This window comes from Phodopus roborovskii, unplaced genomic scaffold, assembly GCF_943737965.1.
Source record: "Phodopus roborovskii unplaced genomic scaffold, PHOROB, whole genome shotgun sequence".
NCBI classification, from domain to species: domain Eukaryota; kingdom Metazoa; phylum Chordata; class Mammalia; order Rodentia; family Cricetidae; genus Phodopus; species Phodopus roborovskii.
Genome location: NW_026126485.1, coordinates 18,404,203 through 18,425,928, shown reverse-complemented (window position 1 = coordinate 18,425,928; position 21,726 = coordinate 18,404,203). Strand labels below are relative to the sequence as shown.

The following is a 21,726-nucleotide window of genomic DNA, read 5'->3' as shown; positions in this document are numbered from 1 at the left end:
TGACTTGCTGTTCCTTCCCTACCCTCTGCTCTTGTGTCGTGCACCTCAGTTCTCAGGGCCACTGCAGCCTAGAGACATCAACCTCGCCCGACAGCAGAGGAAGCGTGTGCGTGTGCGTGCGTGTCCGTGCGTGTGTGTTCCAAATCTCTTCTTTCCCATCTAGGATCCCTCAACAGTCGCACCATTCCTCCTACCTACCAATGACCCAGGCTCTGCCTCGGCCTTTCATGAGTCTTTTTCTCTGCATGCAGCTCCAGTTCCCGGGGCTGGCTGTCACTCTGCTCATATGTAACTGTTGATCTGGTTAGGAAACTGCCCATCTGGGGACCTAGATTGCTTTGTTCATGACCACCACACCCACCTTTTAGAGCAGGCCCTACATACTGAGGAATCTATTTGTTGACTGAATCTCAGACCTACCGCTGCCCTTCCTGCCATCTCCCTCCTACGCTCCATGGCAGGTCTACCTCTGGGCAGACTCTACTCTGCCCCTCACCTGCCAGAGCTAAGGGACTTGAGATGACGTCTACTCCTCAGGTGCCACCCTGCCGGCCTGTCAACCCCACCTCTCCTTCTCCAGTCCCCAAGCACAGTCCGGGACAGTCTCCTATGAGTCCCAGGTGCAGACGTCTTATTTGGGGTTCAAGCTGAGGACAACTCTTCCTGCTCCTGTGCCATAAAGCCACCTAACTCCTGCTTCTAGGCACCCCTAATGTGACGTTCCCATGGTGGTGGCCAGTCTGTCGGTAACCCCCTCGAGGTCTTCCCTGTCCCTTCTGTGCCCACCATGGCCATCTCTCTTCTTACCACCAGGCCACTGACCATCTAGCCACCTTCTTCCCTCATCCTGTGGAGACATAGGTGGCCTGGGACACGAGTGGGCCATTTCTATACTGGAGATGGAACCCTCCTTGGCACTCACCCACCTCTACTTCCAAGGCAGTCATGGCTTCACTCACCTCTTCTAGAGCTTTCTTAACAGCCCTGCTAACCTCGGAGGCAGGAGAGAATGCAGCTGCAAAGGGCTGCTTCACTACACGCACAGAAGCCTCCAGAAGTCCCTGCCCATGTGGGCTGAGGTCCCCAAAGTTGAGTGACCTTGATAGACTCTATGGCCAGGCACATGGTCCACCCCCTCCCCAGTCCAGTAAGAGCGACAATCTCCACATGCACCCAGTGGGCTTAGACCCTTATCTGGTGGGAAGTAATTATGGGGTTTCTCCTCCCCCAAGGCTGCATCCTTGATGCAGGGACCCCAGAGGGAACCCCATACAGCTCCTGACCTAAGGAGGCTGCAGGTATACTCTCTAGCAGGGCCAGATCACAAGAAAGCCTCCTGTCCACCAATGGCAGCCACCTTCCAGGTGCAGATCTCAGAAGTCCAGACCCCAGCCTGCTCTTCCTCAGCCTGTCCCAGCTCAGGAGTGAGTCAAGGGTCTGTCCCCACTGTGCCCTTCTGTTTAAACACTCTAGGGTTCCTGCAGGCAGAGGGATTATTGTGTTTTCAAAAGCTGCAACACAGGCTGGAGAGGTGGCTCAGAGGTCAAGAGCGCCTGCTCTTGCACAGGACTGTTCAGCTCCCAGTACCCCTTTGGGAAGTCACAATCACCTGTAACTCCAATCCAGGGGATTCAATGACCTCTTCTGACCCCTAGGATACCAGACACTGAGAGGATGCATAGATATGAGTAAAACACCCATACATACATTACATATAAAATATGACATAATTTGAAGTATGTGTTTTCTTCTGATGTGCAGATGGAACCTAGGGCCTCCTGAATGTTAAGCATTCATTCTACCTGTGACCTGTATCCCCAGCCCCCAAACCACCCAGATGTACAAAAAAGTGCCATCTTACAGTCATTTTGAGTGTTTGGCTTGGCCTTACATTCACAGCTGTCCTCTTGTCTCACTGATTTCTATTACCTTGTAACAGGGCTCTATTCTGATGCCCAAGCTTTTGTGAACTCCTGCTCAGCCTCCCTCTAGCTGGGACTCCAGTGTGTCAAGCCTCCCTTAGCAGCTGTTGGTTCTGCAGTCCAGCCTGCCCTCCTTCCTTCTTTTCAAGGCAGGGTTTCCCTGTGCAGCCCTGGCTGTTCTGGAACCCACTCTGTAGACCAGGCTGGCCTCTAACCCAGAGATCCACCTCCCTCTGCTCCCACCCCCACCCCGGGTGCTGAGATTAAAGGCGTGTGTCACCACAACTGGCTATTCTAGTTTTCTTAAGATCGGAATTGTGTGTGTGTTCTTTTTTCCCTTGAGTGCTAAGGATGGACCAACGCTCTGTGAGCTGGAAGCCATGGGTTGTAGCCTCACGAACTGAATGTGGGATATGAAAAAGTGCCAACTTTTTATCACCTGTCTGAATAGGCAAAGACCAAAAACTAATTCAAATCAAAGCCACCACGAACCCCAGGCATTTCTGTGCTATTCTGACATCAGTTGAGCCTCGGTTCCAAAGTGCACAGCATTCACAGCGTGCCCACCCCAGAACCTATGACCTGTATCTCAGATTAGACTGGCACAGGTGTGTGCTCTGAAGTATTGACTGTTTGTACAACGTGGGTTTTTTTTTTTTTTTTTTTTTTTTTGCATTTATGAAAACATAGTGGTTTAATTATGGGAAAACAAGAACTTTTATTATTTTCCTACTATCATTCCTAAGTATGTCTTTGGACTGTATCATGTTTTATTTTTAAACTTGTTTGAGGGGGAGCTTGGAAGATGGTAACTTAGTGGTTAAAAGGGTGTACGTACTGCTGCTGGGTACGGTGGCACATGCTTTTGACCCAGAACGCTGGAGGCAAAGGCAAGATCTCTGAGTTTGAAGCCAGCCTGGTCTACAATTTGAGTTCCAGGATAGCCAAGGATACACAGAGAAACTTTGTCTCCCCATACCCACACACACAAAAAAGAGTGTGTACTACTGTTGCAGAGGACCTGAGTTGGGTTCCCAGCTCGCACATTAGGCCCCTCAAGATCTGATGTCTCTTGGACTCCATGGGTACCTGCACGGACATGCACATACCCACACACATACACATAATTTTAAAGTAGTAAAAGCAAACCTGAGTTTCACGCAACAAAAATTATTGAATGAACACTGGCTTGGGATTAGGACAGAATTTCCATCAAATTCTGAACACTCCCAAACATGCTCCTGCCATTTTGAGCTGTGTATTCAGGTGAGACTGGTTCTTTGCATGGTGGGTCTATTCTAATGTAACCCTGAACAACACAGACGATACTTTGTATCCTGCAGTAGCAACAACCCAGCCAGGATTTCATTCTGTCTTTAAAACTATCAAGGACACCCTCCTCCTTAGCATGCACACTTGATTTCATCTTTAAAAAAAGTGGTGAAATTATATATCAAAGAATTGTTTTGAAATTCCCTTATGGTTTATGGTCAAGCAGTACTTGATTTATGTATCTATATACTGGATTTGTGTGTCAATTTTCTCAGGTAAAAGGGGATTGTGAGTAGAAAAGTTTAGAAAGCCTTATGCTAGGCAAACACTGAGCCACACAGGAGACTTTTCCAGGTATGCTGGCACATACCTTTAACCCTAGCACTCCCGAGGCAGAGGCATGAAGATCTCTCCATGATTTCAAGGTCAGCCTGGTCTACATAGTAAATTCCAGGACAGAGCAGCATCATGACACCTTGCTCTCTAGTAAACAAACAAAAGGAAATAAAAGAACAAAGTGTGTGCATGTATGCCCACAGAGGGTGTTGAATCTCTTAACAAACAATTAGTTTGAATCTTCTCTGGCACTGATGCTGGGTCAGCCATCCAGAAGGGGCTGTGCAGGGTCTTCTTGTAAATGCTATACTCCTTCACACACAGCCTCAAGCACCTGAATGTTACCAGTATCTGGGATCCTGGGCAGCACAAACTTACTTTCTCATTGCTTTGAGAGCTAGGCATGAGCTGAAGAGGCCTGGGAGCCAGGGCTTCTGGCCCAGCATGCCGACCACCTTCTCCCTGTCCTTGATCAGCCTTCTTGGGTGTACAGTAGAGAGGTCCGTGTGTTTTGTGTTCTGATAAGGATATCATTAGTGGTGTCTCCAATCTCCCACCCCACATCCCCGTGAGGCCCATGACAGGATCTCACTTAACCTTAACTGTCCCACTAAAAGCTCCCCAAACTTTCTCTCCAGTGAGTGGTTGGCACAGGAGGAGACGACAAGGGGATCTTGAACTGAAGGCCAGTCTGAGCTTCAGACTAAGTTCAAGGCCAGCCTGGATAACTTAAATACATTATTTCAAAATAACATTTACGCTGGGCACAGTGGCATACACCTTTAATCTCAGCACCTTGGAGGCAGAGACAGGCATGTACAGCCCTGAGTCAGGTCTATACAGTTAGTCCCAGGACAGCCAGGACACTGTTAACAGAGAAATTCTGTCTCAAAAAAAAAAAAAAAAAAAAAAAAAAAAAAAAAAACAGTAAAAAATATAGATTTAATTGTGTGTGTGTGTATACACGAATGCTGATGCCAGAGGAGGCCAGAGACACTAGGTCCCTGAGGCAACCGACAGAAGTGCTGGGAACTGAATGTGGAGCCTCTGGAAGAAGGCAGGACATGCCCCTAACAGGTGAACCACGCATCTCTCCCGCCCTTACATGAATATTTTTGAAAGGCCAGGGCCTGGTAGAGTACATTGTGTCTTCACTTACTCTCCACTTTATTTTTTGAGGCAGGGTCTCTCACTGAACCTGAAACTCAACAGCTGTGTGGAGTGCCTGCCAGCTCCTCCCTAACTGCCACCTCAATCCTCCTGTCCTCACTGGGGTTATGGAAACATGCTGCCACACCTGTCATTTTATGTAGGCTCTGGGGATTCAAACTCAGGCTAGCCTTGAGCTTGGCAATCCCTCTGCCTCCAAAGTGCTGGTGTGACAGGTGTATGCCATCACACCTGCCTGCCACGATCTCATTTAACCGCCACAACAGAGCCAGAGGCTGCAGTGCCCATTTTAGGAAACCAGCACCTACTTAAGTCTCAGCGCCTCCCTGAACCTGACCCCTGCCCTCACTCACCCTCCACAGCCTGCGGTCCACGGTCCCGGCCTTCCTTATAGCCCTTCCTGAGCTCCCACACTTGTGCTCAAGTGTTCTGAGAAGATGGGACACTACAGTGGCAGCTCATGGAACCAGGTGTGCACACACCTGTGCCCATCTCCTCATACCATGTGACCCTGGGGAAATGGGGTGGCGACTCACCCTCAGGGGGAACTCGCCCCTGGTGTGCTCCCCTGGGGCCACACACCTGCCTCTATGTTTGTGTCTGAGTCCTAAGGCTGCTTGAAGCCTAGAGGGGGCATGTGCAGCGGGGTCTGTCCTTGAGTGCCCTAGGGTGGGGATAGGGAGTGTGACAGGAGGAGACGGCTGCTGGAGGAGAGGGGGCGCCTGGAGCCTGCCCTAGCCTGCTGTTGCCACGGCAACCCTGTATGCAGAGTGAGTGGGAGTCTGAGTGTCTAAGGAGGGGCCCTGGGCCCCTCCTGCCTCACTTGCCTGTCCTTGGAACAGCCACCCCTTAGGCACCTTGTCTCCTATTGTTAACTTCCCCCTGCACTTCTAGGAAGCCAGGGCTGGTGGGCACAGTGGCAGGTACCAGAGCCAGTCTGGAGTCTGGGTCTGGATCAGGTGATCAGGCTCTTGGCCTTTTAGGCCATCTCCTGGGCCCCACGTGGGAACGTAAGGATGTCTGGCAGAGATGGAACAGGCCCGAGAATGCTGGGCACAAGCCCTTCTCCCAGAGGGTCGGGGCAAGGCAGGGCCCACTACATATTCAGTACGAAAGATTCCCCAGACAGCAGCCTAGTCCTCCCAAATGCCCTGCCCCATAGACAGCTGTACTAGATCCCTGTGCCACCTCTACCCAGACAGTCACTTCTGCCCCGAACCCTTGGCTCTTGCCCTCACTCTCCACTGTGAGGCCAGTGGTAGCCAGCTAGCACCTGAATCATTTCTTTGTCTTTTGTGCTCAGAATACTCCATGGCTGTCACCTGCTTCAAACCAGAAGCCCTCACTGAGGTCCTCAAACCTTGCAACATGAGCTCCCACACACATGCCCCCCTCCAAGCTACCCTTGTCTATCGGGCTTGGCTCACACTTACTCAAGCCCAGGACAGCCTTGACAACTCCAGCATCCCAGTGTTCCGTCCTGCCCCTGTATCTTCATTTCCTCATGGTTCTCATGTCAAGGAACCTGGCATTTTCATCACACGCCTCTCTCCCACACCAGACATTGGTTCTGTAGGGCTGTGTGTGAGTTCGTGTCCCAACACCCAGCAGAGAAGGACCTGGATATGTAATTATTTGGTGCAGACACTTTAGGACGCTGCCCTAGCTGGAAGTAGACATGACAGTGTCACAAACTGAAGGCCAGCCTGAAACCAAGCCACCTAGGATTACATAGTTTGTAACATTGTTTCAAAATAAATGAATGACTTTTTAAAAATGTAAAGGCTGGGTGTGTGGTTCAGTGCCAGTGCCCCCTTCTTGGTAAGGCAATTCCCCTGCTGAGCACACACAAGACGCTGGGGATGGACCCAGCTGGCCCCCAGGCATCCCTATGTTAGAGGCTAAAGCTACCCACAACACCCCTGTAACCCTGGACACCTTTCCTCTAGTCTTCATTAGTCTACCCGCTCCCATACCCAGGCTCTACCCTAAGTCCAGAGTTCTCAGTGGCTCCCATTGCCCCTGTAACCTCACACAGCACGCCAGGCTGTTCTGTTAGGAGTCTGTTCCATGTTCCAACTCCACCTCCATACAGCTCTGGTACCCGACACCTGACCTGTCTCCCTAAGGTCCCATCTGCAAGGACTATTAGTAATTCATCCTCTTTCCCACAGTGACTCTCTGTGATTCCCTCCCCGAGCTGGACTTAGGCCCAGCCCTGGGCACAGAGTAGGTGCTTGTTAGACACACAGGCACAAAGAGCCAGACATGGCGGTGGGGGCACGGCGGGAGGTGAGGTCTCAAGACTGGGACATATGTGAGCACCATGGCAGTCAGGGACATACAAAGGTCCTGAGGCAGCAATGAGCTGAAACACAGTAGGTCATCAGCAAATGACAGAGAGAGTGGAAGGGGGTGAGGTGGCACCCATAAGTCAAGCAGGCGCATATGGGTCTCTGTGATGGCACTTGCTTTTCTGTGCATGAGGTGAAAGCTTTTATTTAAAGACAGGGTTTCCCTGGCTGTCCTGGAACTCACTCTGTAGGCCAGGCTGGCCTTAAACTCACAGCTCCATCTGCCTTTGCCTCCTGAGTCCTGGGATTAAAGACGTACCCCACCACACCCAGCAGGTGGAAGCATTTCTAAGTAAAGGAGGAATAAGATGTCACCTCTGCTGCAAAGTATTTCCATAGTGGTCCTGGGACTAGAGGGGGCCCATTCCCTCTTCTCCAGCCCCCCTCCCCATTTGCTCCCTTCCCTGCCTATCACCCGTCCTCAACTCTGCCTTGGAGACACTGTGCCACCTGGCCCCCATATCTTGAGGCGACTGCACCACCTCATCTCTACATCTTGAGGTCAGGAAAAGCTAGCTGCTTCTGGCCCCCACGCCAATACCTTTGGCTATAAAGGTTTTCTTCTCCTAGGGCTCTGACTGATTCCACAGGGAACCTGACCAGGGCCAGACCCACCCCAAGTTTGCTCCTCAGTTCAGGAACTACCAGGCCCAGGCAGCTCACCTCTTCAGTTCTGCTAGCAGTGGATCTCATGCTGAGTCTTTCTACCCTCTACAGGTGAACCCAGACCTCTACAAACCCAACTGACAACACTGAGGTCCAGACCAGCTTCCTATCCACAGCCACAAAGCACCTTTTTTTATTTGAGTCCTGCCAGGGAGGACTTCCTTCTGAGGCTCTCTAGTCAGTTTCTCCTCCAGGCCTGTCTGCTTTGCTCTCTGCTATGGTAAGCTAGTACCAGGACAGCAGGGGGTGTGTCTACCTCCCACTGTTCCTGTCTACCCAAACTTTACCTCTCATGCCACAGCAGAGCCAGTACCCCAGGACGAGGGTGGACAGGATGCTCCTGCCCCCTGATGAATCCATTCTGGCAGGGTGAGAGTGCAAAACTCAGAAAGGAAAATTTCCAGAGAAGGATTCTCAATGGGCAAAGTGACAAAGCCCCAGAATAGCACCCTCAGGTCTGAAGTTCAAATCCTGGAAGGCTACATTTATGACAAGATGCATAGGTCACTGTTTGGGAACTCCACCTCTCAGCAGGGACATAGCCAGTGGCACAGTACGGTTGTAAGGCTCAGAAATAACATTTGGTTTGGGGCTGCAGGATCTCATAGTGGAACACTTTCCTAACATATGGGAAGTCCTGGGTCCTGTCTCCACGAACCATAAGAAATAAATAAATAAATAGGGGCTGGAGAGATGGCTCAGAGATTAAGAGCACTGACTGCTCTTCCAGAGGTCCTGAGTTCAATTCCCAGCAACCACATGATGGCTTACAACCATCTGTAATGAGATCTGGTGCCCTCTTCTGGTGTGCAGGCATAAATAAATATATTAAAAATAAATAAATAAGCCGTTCTTATGTCTGCTCCCCTTGAGCACCTGCCACACGTCGGCCAGGCACTGGGAGCAGAGGAGATGGTGGTAATGAGGCAGATTTGATCATGTACCGGTGCCTAGGAGATAAAGCTATGAAGATAAAGCTATGGGGGGGGGCTTGCATTTTCACTTATTCTTATATTATATGTATGGGTATTTTGCCTGCATGAATATCTATGTGCCATGTATGTGCGGTGCCCACAGAAACCAGAGAAATGAGGGACCCCATCATTGGAGTTATAGACTGTTATCAATGGCCATGTGGGCACTAGGAACTGAACTTAGATCCTCTGGAAGAGCAGCCAGTGCTCTTAACCACTAAGCCATATCTCCCCATGACCATGGAAACAAGCATGCTCACTTGGAGATATAAGGGACACTTCAGCCAAGTCATGCAAAATCCATAGAAGAGGTGTTCTAGGCCATTTGTGATTTGTGCAAAAAGCAGCAGGGAGGCAGCTAGACTATGCCTGGTGCCTAGGTCTTGAAGCACTCTAGTGTTCCCAAAATGGGGGTGCCCCTCAGCTGAGGTGCTCTGGGGCTATTCTCGTCTATGGTGAGCTAAGAGGGGCTTCTTACACTTTAAGGGTAAAGAGAATGATGAACTTGAATTAAGAGCCGGTCCTCAAAGCTCACAGAATTTCCCATCTTGCTTTTTGGGGCGGGGGGGGGGGGGAGGCACCAAACCTCCAGCTCAGAGTTGTAGAATATACTTCTCAAATGCGAAACTCTGCCTTGGGGTCAGTCTGGAGAGCAGCACAGCGGTGTCTCTGTGGGATGCCGCTGACATATGGCAGGTGTAGCTCAAAGGTGTTATCAGGCACCCTACAAACTGCAGGGCAGTCTCGTAAGGAACATCATGAAGAACCTCGGGGTTCCCATGCCTTTCATCCCAGCACTCAGGAGGTTGAGGCACAGGAATGGAAAATGCATGACCAACCTGGGACACACAAGGAGGGGAGCAAGGGCTAACATACACATCAGGATCCAATGTCAGGGATGCCATCACAGTCCACTTGTCACTTATAAGTTATTTGTTTTAGCCTCTGAGTGTGGGGGGAGCATTGTTTATTTTTTAGCTGGGGGGGGGAACAAAACTATTTTTAGTCTCCAATTTATTGACTGAATTGTTACCTTTCCCCATTTTGGAATGGGAGGTGAACAAGACAGAGAATTCTGGTTACCAGCTCCCCAAGGTCCAGAGACACCTAAGTCAGGTGGAAGGCCCCATCCCAGGGAAAAGTAGGGTCAGTGCCCAAGGGACCTTGGGAGCAACCTCTCAGACTCAGGGGCTCCCAGTCCCCGGTGAGGCTAAGTGTTCCTTGAATTCCCCCTCTAGGACCTAAACCCTATAGCACACAATCATTTGGAGCAATGTTCCCACAAAGACACCCTCACACACAAAGGCACCTAGCTAACCAAGCCTAGGCCTTGCTTGTGCACAGGGGCTAGGTCAAGGAGTTATCACATAGGGCTCTCCAACTCTAAGGAGAGGACCTGTGCCAGATTCGCCTGCCTCACTCCCTCTTTCCTTCCTTTGTTTAGAAACATTATTTTTATTATTTGTAATCATATTATGTGTGGGGGAGGGATATGGAATGAGTGTGGGTGCTCGTGGATGTAGATCCCTTGGAGCTGGAGTTACACTTAGCTATGAGCTGCCTGATGTGGGTGCTGGAAACTGAATTCTGGTCCTCTACAAGAGCAGTGCATGTTTTTAATCCCTGAGCCACCTCTCCCTTTTTTTTAAAAAAAATTATTAAGCTGTAGTCGAGCCTGGCCTTGAATTCATGCTTAGCCTTCCGAGTGTTGGAATGGCAAACTGGTACCACCACAATCAGCTCAGCTAAAGTTCTACCATGGCCCCTGAGCTCCAAAAGCAAACCTAGCAACAAGATCCCTGAACTTCTGGATCTTACTCAGGCAGACAGACAGTAAACAGACAGGCGCAATAAATCAGGAAATTACAGAGGTGTGAAAGCCACAGGCTTCACAGAAAGCCAGGAGGGCTGTGGGAGCTGCAGTTTGAAGCAGGGTGTGCGGGTGATGCCCTGGACGGAGCGGGCTCTTTAAGGGTGGGGCGAGGGAGTGGGATGGAAGAGAGGAGGTGACAGCACACTCCACCCTACGGATGCAACTTGAGGGGCTGAGGGTCTCTGTTCACGGTCTAGGGCTGCCCTCCCTAGAACGATCACACACACACACACACACACACACACACACACACACACACACTCACACACACACGCACGCACCATCTCCTTTGTCAGACTGTGAGCCAAGGGGACGGAAGTGGCCACTGTCCCAGTGGCACTCATGCCTGGCATCTAGCAGAAAAAGCACCTGTGTTTGCAGTTCGCCTGGAGAGGAGAGCCAACCCGGCTAGATCCAAGCAGTTGTGGGACGCACACAGCTGAGCTCACACTAGAAGGTATGGGCGAGGGAAAGCCCTCCTGTCCTGAGCACACAGACAGCTGCTCAAGAGTCACCCCTCAGCAAAACTCACCAAGGAAAGCACCACTCCGACCCGCAGGGGCAAGTAGCTACACACAGGGGAATCAAGGCAGTCTCCAGCCTAGGCCTGAACCACAAAGTGTGCAGAAGAGACACACATGGATACAAGCAGAATTGGAAACCGACTGGATCCAGTGATGCTTGGTCTCCTTCAAGCTATGGAGCGCCCCCACCCCAACCCCAGGACCACATTTTCTGAATTCACCAGCAGCCATTTGGTTCTATCCTAGGCAGAGAGGCTTGCTGTCTGGCTGGGCACCTCCAGCTCAACAGGGAACCCCACCTTGGCCAGCCCCTCCCCCAGTGGTCCCACTGAGGCGCTGGAGGAGGGAGGGGAAGTGTCTGGCAACTGGAAATCTGATCCCTGAGTGCAGCCCACACAGAAACCAGAGCTTTCAATGTCCTTGGCTTCAGTGTCTGGCTGGAGAACCAGCAGAGGGCGGGAACAGAGACCAGAGGCTCCCATCTGTGGTGAGAGGTGGCTCCCATTCTTACTACACTTACTTAGGGTATATCCTCCAGGGGTTCTTGCCCCGCCTGACCCTCTCCATTCTCCTCTGTTAGATGCCCATGCTAAGGCTGAAGTATCATCGGATCTCTTGACAGCCTGGTGGGACACTGACACCAGGGACACGGGGAGCAGACAGTCCTCAGTGCAGGTGGAAACCAGAGGGCCTGATGCAAACAGACTCCTCTGGCTGGGTCTGCTGGCTCCTCCCCCCTCATGGGGCTTCCAGAGCACCCCCTAGGAGAAGGGGGTTCCCCAGGGCAGGCTGGGAATAGAACCTAGCTTGACTCTCTGGCCTTCCACCTCCTCCTCCCAAGGCTCAGTGGCCCAGGTGCACTAGTCCTCAGCATCCCACCCTCCCCCAACTCTGGGGGCTCTCTCCACACCTAAGGGGTCCAGCAGCACAGGTGAGAGCAGAGTATGCCAGTCCCCACAAATGGGAGCCAGGAAGCACCTCAGGAAGTAGAAGCATCAGGGTGGCCCAACCCAGAGAAGGAAGATGGTGGCACACCAGCGGGAGGGCCAGAGTACACACATTCAGGTACACGGCTGTGGCTCAATGCAAAGGTGCCACACCGCCAGCCATGGAATTAGTTCCCCTTTCCGCCTTCCAGATGATTTTTTTCATCTCTGTAATTAATGGGCAAGTCATATCTGAACGGCGTGGCAGGCAAATTGCTAGTTAGGAAAATCACAGATAATTTTCTCGATATGATAATGAAGGTTGTATCCTGTCTCTTAGTCTTCCTGTTTTCATCCTACTTTTAAGTAATAAATTCGGCATTAATGGGCAGGGTGTGGAGAGGAAGTCACCTGTCCCCAAAGCTGGAACCTGTCCTAGCCGGTTTCCCAACACTCATACAATCAAGGTTCCCAGTGCCTGACCGTGGGCAGATGGAGAAGATCTTCAATGGAACACCCTGACATTCTATGATTGATGGGGTAGTGCCAGGATCTAGGGAGCAGGAGGAGAACAGGGAGCCATCAGGCTATGGGCCAGAATGGAGTTGGGCTTGGGGTTGGATTACAAACTCCTGTCCTTGGGGTGCAAGAAAGAGAAACAGGTACAGATGGCCTCTCTCTCAGCAGCACTGGAGGTCAACAGGCCCAGAAAAGACATCCGCCCTCAGGTGTCCTCCACACCTGTCCTTATACCATCTAACTCCTTCTCCACGGCGACCCCTTACTCTATCAGAGGCATGAGGGTAAGCAGAGAGAGGGGGAGACAGACAGAGATAAAGAGGCTGCCAGCCATCTTGGCGGCCATCTTGAACCCCTCCCCCAACTCCCCCAAACGCACCACATGTTTGGATATGGGAAGACAAACCTGGCTCTGGGTCCCATAGAGGCTGGGAAAGAAGGGGGATGTGGTTCACATTGGGACAGGAGGGACATCCATGAAGATGCCAAGGCTGAGGAGAAGGTGGGATGGGGAGTGGGGATACCAGGAAGGTACAGTAGGTAAGATGCTGGGCAAGGATAGGGCTGGGAGCTGACCTAGACGAGAAGTGTACAGACTGGGATGTGTGAGCTTAGGGGCTGTGTGCCGGTGGGGTGCCATCTTCACATTGGTGCTCGGGGTGCACTGAAGTGATAACATCTGAGGGCATTTTCTGGCCACTGCTAGAGTATACACGACCCTCCCACCACACACACACAACCACACACACGAACTGGACTTTCACCCAGGACCCACAAACGGGACGATGACAGCTGAGCCACACAGCTATGTTTCAGGAACACCTGGAAGAAGGGCGAGCTCAAACCGGTAGATCCAACCTGACAGCCTCCATCGGTGCTTAACCGGGTACCTCACGCCTGCACCCGGTCCTGCCCACGGCGCCCCTCCGGGCTGAAACCCGCTCGACACCCATACAGACCTCTCCCCATCCCCTCCGCGCCATGCCTCCAGGAGAAAAACAACCCTAAACCTAGCATCCTGCGGTGCCAGCCCCCCGACATGGCTTCTCTGGGGAGCCGGGGTCCGCGCGCCGCGCGCACACGCACCCTCTCCACTCACACCCAGACACCTACACAAACAGGGCGCCAAGCACCCGCGCGCACACGCACCGGGGACACGCAGGCACCGCCGCGCCGCTTCCCCACAAAGGCCGGCGCGCGCGCGGGCACACGCAGCCACGCGCGGGCACACTCGCGGTCCCCTCCCCCTGCAGGGCACCCTGCGGCCGCCCATTCGCACCCCCACCGAGCCCCTGGCGGGCGGGGGTAGGGTGCTTCCCCCGCCCCTCTCACCGCGCACACCTGGCCCAGGTGCGGCATGGCCTGCGACTCCCGCACACTCACCTGTCCAGCGGCGCTTCGGGGTCGGCCGTGCGTGCTCCTCCGGCGGCTCCGCGAAGCCGGGCCCCCCGCCCGGCACATCTCCCGGAGCCCGGCCCAGGGGAAAGCGGGGAGGGGGTGGCTGAGCTAGGGCGGCCTCCGTGTCCCTTCCTTCCTCGGGCCCAGCACTGCCGCCACCGACCAAAATTTAAAAAGGGGGAAAAAGGGAAGAAAAAAAAAAAGAAAAAAAAAAAAAAGGAAAGGCGGATCGCGGCGCTCCGGAGGCGGCCCCGGCCCCGGGCGCGCGGGTCTGCGCCCCTCCCGGGGAGCGAGGCGTGGAGGCGGAGGGGCGGGGGCGGCGTCAGAGCTCGGGGGGCTGGGGCGAGGCGGAGCCCCCCGAGGCGGCGCCGGCTGCCCGCATCTCCCCCGCAGCTCCGCGGCCCCGACGGAGGCGGCACGTGTGTGCCCAGGCGACTTCCCAGCGCCCCCCGAACGGCAGCGGGAGAAGGGTTAACGCGGCAGCCCGGGCGGCCCCGCAGGCCCCCGCCGCCCGGCGGCGCCGCTCCCGGGCCCGCGCGGCCCCATCCGCCGGGGCGTCTCCGGCAGACAGCGGGGCGGGGGCGCCGCAGCGCTTACTGCTCCCGCGCCGACCGCTCGCGCTGCCCGCGGGGGGCCGGGGCTACGCGGCTGGAAGCAGGCGCGGCGGCGTCGCGCCCCAGGGGTGGCCGGAGCAGGGGGCGCGGGGCCGGGCCCGTGGGCACCGCAGGATGCACGGAGCGAGCGGGCGCGGGGCACCAGCAATGACAAGCCGCCTGCTCTCGGCGCTCCCGGGCCCGCCGGCTCCGGGAGGGGGGCGGCGGGCAAGCACAAAACCTGGCCTGGATTTGTCGCCCGGGACTGGCCTCCGCAGCCCTCCTGTGCGCGCCAGCGACGGGCCCGGAAACCCGGCCTGGAGTTCCACACGCCTCCCCCAAGGAAAAGTGGGCAGAGGGAGGCGACGCACTAGATCTAGTTGGGCCAGGGGGTGATGGGGTGCGACGGGCTGCAGGAAGAACCGGAACGGACTCTGCAGCCGTGCTGTGCAGAAAGCGCCTAGGCGGTGAGGGGTAAATGGGGAGATGTACAAGGACTAGGCAAAACCTGGCACAGATTAGGCGGAGCGGGCAGGGATGGCGGAGCGGGGGGAGGAGGGCAGGGGGCGGGGGCGCTTGTGGGAGCTGCGACAGGGCCAGATGCACTCGAAGCACGCAAATTTCGGGCCGGATTCTTCCAGGGGAGACGGAGTAATGCGTCAAGCCTGTGCAGTGGTAGCAAGCAAGACCTGGCCCAGAGTTTCTCTGACCTGGGCATACAGGAGGGTCGGAGGGGGTGCTGCTTAGCGACTGACAACAGCGTAGGCTGTTCCCCATCATCCCGACAGCGACGTGGAATAGGGAGGGCCAAAATGAGGGCTGTACTGAGGTATAGAGGGGTCCCGCGCGCTGGCTGCAACGGAGCCTGCAGGTAAAAGCGGCTTCAGGATCCTAGGTGATGCTACGGGAAGGGGATGTGGTGTGGCTCCCGCTACCCTGGGAGACCAGACCTACAATAAAAAAACGTGGGAGGGACGCAAAGCCAGGACTGGAGTATAGGCGGGATGGGATGAGCCACCCCTCACACACACACCCTCCCACCCAGTAGAAGAGAGCCCTGGCAACGGGACAGGTGCCTGGAGCTGACCAGGCTGCTGGAGCGGAGGAGAGGTTAGTATCTATAAACGCCTCAAGCGTCTGGCTTTGGAGGGGGTGGGTAGAGAAGGGGGAAAAAATTGAATTTTAGGTTGCTGGCGGGAGCAAAAGCCCGGTGCAGATTTTCACAACATAAGAACCGTACTGCAGCTGATGGACTCAAAGAAGTAGGGCAGAGGACCAGGCTTGGACTCTTAGGCATCGGACTTAGTGAGTGAGGCCAGAGACTGCGTTCAGGCCCCAGCTGCAGAAGAAGCCTCAGATTCCCTCTATGGATGGGGAAGGCCATCGACCTGGCCCAAATCCCTGGAGCCAAAGCTATCACTGCCAAGACTCATAGTGGGGGCTAAAAACCGGGCCTCGTGCCAAAAACAGGCACTTCGGCACTACAGACAACTCAGTGCAGGGTGGGGGCTGGGGAAGGGGGAGTCCTGAGAGCTAAGAGCGAAGCTTGGAAGCTGCCGCGCTGTGAATCCGTTTTTACGAAAGATGGGTGCAACTCTTAAAATTGATGGCTGGGGAGGAGCAAAACCCAGGCTTGGATTATTGGGGAATGGAGTCCACCCAAATGCAGCCTAAATATCGAATCAGGCAGCTTATTTGAGTTCAAAGACCGGCTGAAATTTAGCACTCTGGAAGCCTCAGGAGGGCAGATAAGCTTTGATGTGTATTTTTACAGAAAGGGATGTGTTGGAGCTAGAGCAGGGTTTAAAAGTCCATCTCTGTGTCTGTGGAAGGTGATGCATTGCTGACCAGGCTGTCTGCTGAGTGGGTCAAGTCAGGAAAGGCTTTGAGAGTAGACAGAATTGAAGCAGTCACTACACAGAACTTGGGTGGGCCTTCAATGGGAACAAAGATTATCTACAAAAGCCTGAATGCATGCATATGGGTAGGCCTTAATGTGGCTCCCAAGAATCCCTTCTAAGTAGCTCATGCTGGTGTTAGAATTGTGAGAGGAAGCACAGCAACAGTAGGTGTCTAGGCGGGCTGGGTAGGACAGGAGCCACCAGTGTGATTCTTGTCTCCACTTCTTTAAAAAGCACACCTTTCCTCCAGTACCGGGGGTTCTTGGCTCTTCAAAACCTACAATCTGCGGTCAGCAAACTTATGTGGGGTGCTGTATCCACCCCAGCCCCGCTGCCCCCCACGGAAAACTCCATGTTTCAAAAGCATCAGTCATGAACCTAAGTAACCAGGCCCTGGGAACCGAATCCAGGGAACCAAAGATGCAACTTGAGTGCAGAAAGGTGTGACCAACTGATGGTTATGTTGGAGAGGAGGGTCTCATATTTCTGTCCCTCAGTTTCCCACTTTGACATAACAACAGACCCCTGAAAGGCTTTGCTCTCCTCACATCCGCGCGCGCGCGTGCGTGCGTGTGTGCCTGTGTGTGTGTGTGTGTGTGTGTGTGTGTGTGTGTAGCACTGGGGCTAGCGCGTTCAATGACCTAGCTGTGGTTACCCAGCACATGTGAGGCCCTGGGTTCCACATCGAGCCTGAGGGGAGAGGAGTCCTTTGGCTACTAGCTTCTTTTTTCTCCCAGCAGCCCACTCATCTCTACCGCAAAAGCAATCCAGGAGGTAGTTCGAACTAGAACTCTCCGTTATGAGGAAAAGTCGCCGCATTTTTTTTCTTCTCTCTCTCTCTCTCTCTCTCTCTCTCTCTCTCTCTCTCTCTCTCTCTCTCTCTCTCTCTCTCTGTGTGTGTGTGTGTGTGTGTGTGTGTGTGTGTGTGTGTGTGTCTGTCTCTCTGTCTCTCTCTGTGTCTCTGTCTCTCTCTCTCTCACTCTCACTCTCTCACTCTCTCAGGACCAAGGCTCAGTTTGGAAAAATCCTGGCAGGATGTCCCCTCCCCCTCCTGCTTTCCAGATCCCTTCTCTCCCCCGGTGCTGGTGATCAGTGGTGCGCCCCTGGTGGCGGCTGGGTTGCCTTGCTAGCCTCCTTCCTGTGCGTGGCTCTTGGGTTCTTGGGCAGAGGGCTCACACGGCAAAGGACGTAAGGAGGCTGCGAACGCTAAGAGTCACCCCCACACCCCGACTCTCTGCCTGCGCAGTCGCAGTGGAGACTGTGCTGGCAGTTGGGCTTCGGGAACCAAAGCTTATGCGCGCGCGCAGAGCAGACTCTGCGGGGCGCCACTAACCCCCAATTCCTTAGTGGTACTGGAGGCCCTGAAACAGCACACTTCACTTCTAACATCCTGCTTTTCGCTTTGGACCATATGCAGAGTGACCACGTGGTTTGTTCCTTGACACTACATTCTGTACATCTAGTCCCATTGGATCCTATGCACAGGCTGTCTCTGTCTTGAGTACCTCTGTGTAAATGGAGTCCTTAATTGGCCTAAATAATAAAAACCCGGAGTCAGATATAGAGGAAAATGCTGAGAGATCAGAGAGAAGGAGCAAGCTACTACCACACCGTACCTCCTTTTCGTCTCAGCAGACAAGAGTGGAGAGACGGAAACTCAGTCATCACCACTGAGTCTAAAGGCGCGATGCTTCATCTTTTGAGTACCATGTTCTAGAGGGCACTTATGCCCGAAGTGTCCCAACACTCTGACTCTGTGATCTCTGTCATCTTTGGGATCCCATATTCTGAACATCTAGGCATAATGGTGTCCTCCTTGGGCCCTCCCTCATATGGCACCTACAGGCTCAGGCTCAGGGAACTCTTCTTGTCTCCAGAGCTCCCTGTTTGTTTGTCTCGGGCCTACTACCTTCCAGGGGTGGGAGTGGGTTTCTGTGCCTGCAAGAGTGAGTCCTGTCATAAGAGCTGGGTGTATTCCTGTGGTCCCTGGAAACTCCCTATACAGGATCCATCCAGTACCACACTCAGCCACTCAAGTGGATAGCATGATAAAGCCCACAGAGAATGCTGGGCATTCATGAATACATCTTTAACCCAGAACTCAGGTAGTTCAATGGCGGTGAACAAAGTGTCTGCCCTCTGGGACTGACATTCTAATTGGTGAAACAAATACAAGGTCCTGCAAATACCTGAAAGATAAACAATGCAAGAATACAAGTGCCACTGAGGAAAGGATGGAAAACGGACACCGAAGTGGTGGCAGGACCTACGGCTTCTTTCATGTTAGACAGACACTCTCCCATAACCCAGCACTACAGTCTTCAGTTAGGAGAGGTCCCTGAAGGTCTCTCTGAGAAGATGGGGTTTGAACAAAGACCTGAGAAAAGGGAGGAGCCACAGAGCTGGGGTGGGGATTGAGGAAGATCCCCCCAGACAGAGTGAACAGCCTTTTTCCAGGAAACGGAGGCGGAGAGACATTACATTGAGCAGATCAGTGAAAGCCCCTCAGATGAACGGGAGGAGGAAAGGGCAAGAGGAGGGAGTGACATATATTGTGCTGGCTTAGTGGGCTGTGTGCTGCGAGCTATGGGAAGTCGTTGAGGGAGAAAAAGAAGGTGACACTGAGGTTCGCAGGCCCTTCTGGCCATTGTGGGGGAAGGTATGGGGTTAAGAACAGATGCCAGAGACTCTGATCCTCCAGGGTCCATGCTAACAGTGGGATGCAATGAGGTGGTGAGGAAGACTTGGGGGCTTGGGGTGTGGCTCCTCATCAGAGCACCTGCCTAAAATCCCACTGTGAGTGCCTAGGAATGTTAAGTCGGTATTAGAGCACTAGCTCAGACTCCCCCAGGGTAGGGCTGGGCAGGGCTCTGCCGTGGTCCTGTCTATCGAAGCGATCCCCCCACCCCCCCACCCCACCCCCCCGCCAGCACAGCATGGGAATGGAGCAGATGACTTGAACATGGAATGAGGACAAGGCAGATGGAAGTGTGGCTGAGCCTTGGGAAGGATGGTGAAGGTGCACAGGGGACACTTGGAGGTGGAGTCGAGGTTTACATTTGCTCCACTAACTAGCAAGCAGCAGCAATGGCATGTTAGGTCCCTGACCACAGCACAAATGAACTACACTTTATGACAAGACTGAGGAGACACCGTCTCCATCTCACAGAAGGGGCAGTGGAGGCTCCAGAGCTCAAAGGAATTACATAATCAGGGTCAAAGCTGGGCGAGGTGGCACGCATCTGTAACCTCAGCACTCTGGAGGCTGAGGCAGGACAAAAGCCATGCTTTGTAAGCCATGTAGTATTGTATGTTTCCATTGGAGTGGAATGTCCAAAATATGAAGACAGAAAACAGATGGGTGGTGACCTGAGACTGGGGAAGGAAGGTATGGTGGAAGGTAATAGGCAGGGTTTTTGTTTGGTGGGGACTGGTAAAAATATTGTGGCCCTAGCCCTAGACACATGTACCAAATCCTGGGTTGTCCATTCTAGAGTAGTTAGCACTTAATTTTACATAATGAGACATTAGCTTCTACTTTAAACAATTATAGGAGTGGGACAGCAAGATGAGTCAGTAAGTAAAGGCACCTGCTACCAAACATGATGACCTGAGTTTGATTCCTGGGACCCACACGGTAGAACCAGCTCCCACAGTTGTCCTCTAAACACACACACACACACACACACACACACGCGCGCGCCGCGCACGCGTCACAAATTTTAAAAAAGAGTATAGGGGTGACTTGAGAGAGAAGGGGAGACTGGGAAGGTGGTTGTCAGGTGAGAGGTTGGAGAATGAGGCTCGCAGAGTATGTAAGGGAGGGATTTGGTAGAGTTTGGGATATGTAGAGACAAAGTCAATTGTACCCTTAACCTTTGCAATTCCATGTGCCAAGCATCCCAATCTTCTCATTCCTGGGCCCTTCTCCATAGCATTTTCTAACTTAGAGTGTTCTTGTCTGTTGTGTGTCCTCCACAGGCACTCCCTGGCTTGGTGCTGTTGGGAGGGGAGATGTGCATCTTTAGGAGTTGGAGCTCTGTTAGAGGTCTTTGAGTCATAAAGTGTCTTTGTTACTTTCCTGTTACTGTAATAAGGCATCCTGTCCAAGGCAATTTACAAAAGAAAGAGAGTTTATTTGGAGCTTACAGGAGGGTTAGAGACCATGAACACCATGGTGCGGAGCATGGCGGCAGGCAGGCGTGCTGCTGGAGCAGTAGCTGAGAGCTCACAACTGAGACCCACAGCAGAGAGAGATAACTGGGAACGGTGTGGTCTGTGCCCCGGTGACACACCTCTCTTACAAGGCCACACTTCCTAACCCTCTCCCAAAAGTTCCACCAACTGCTCAAGACCCAAGTGTTCACACATGTGAGTTTCTGGGGGCCATTCTTGTTCAAACCACCACACTAAGGATGGCATTTGTAGTAGGACTTTCCTTTGGGCCTCGGGCTCACAAATACATGGAGGCTTATCATTAATTATGGAATCTCAGGCTATACCTTAGGCTTATCCTATTAGCTCTCATAACTTAAATTAATCCATTTATGTTAATTTACATTCCATCACCGGCATCATCTCTCTTCCATCTTGCACATCCTGTTTCCTCTCTGTGTCTCCTGGCATCTCCTTTGCACCTAGATTATCTCCTCCCACTTCCTCTCTCTGCCTGGAAGTCCCACCTATACCTCTCGCCGAACTATTGTCTACTTAGTTCTTTATTAAACCAGTCACAACAAAATATCTTCACACAGTGAAAAATATCCCACCACAGACATTGAAGGGAACTGTGAGGTTCTTTTCCTGTCCAGAAAGTGAACGGTGTGTCCGACCCCCCACTCCCCACTGCTCCTGCCGAGAAAGATGTGCCACCTCACTACAGACTGCGTGGTTATGGAGGGGAGCCTCCAAAACTATGTGCCTTTGGGGCTGATTGCAGCATAGTCGGTAGTGTCTTCCTGCCACACACCAGGTACTATGCCCATCACTACAAAAATAACAAGTGCATAAACTTTCCTCTTTATAAATTGATTTGTTTCAGGTATTTAGTCGAAGACAATTTTTTTTTCTGTGTTGTCGTTTGAGTCAACAACTTTATTAACAGTTTGCTTCATAGGAAAAAAGGTGCAAAGAATGGGTTAGGATTGTAGAATGAAAAAAAAAGTTCAGGTTTGTGCACATCCTTATAGACAGAATTTCTGTCCAGCCTGGTCCCGCCACCCTTCATCCCCAAATAAACACACTGATGCTTGTATTAATTATAAACTGTTTGACGGATGGCTCAGGCTTCTTATTGGC

The 21,726-nt window shown here is 52.9% G+C and overlaps 1 protein-coding gene across 4 annotated transcripts in view; it reads right to left on the bottom strand.

The window, feature by feature from the left end:
* The window catches only part of Adgrl1 (adhesion G protein-coupled receptor L1), a 40,940-nt gene extending 26,684 nt beyond the window's left edge, over positions 1 to 14,256 (bottom strand). For all 4 annotated transcript variants that reach the window (XM_051194927.1, XM_051194928.1, XM_051194929.1 and 1 more), the window contains exon 1: positions 13,920 to 14,256. The gene's annotated coding sequence lies outside the window, so the exon portion shown is untranslated. The remainder of the gene's footprint in view (positions 1 to 13,919) is intronic.
* Positions 14,257 to 21,726: the final 7,470 nt, after the last annotated feature.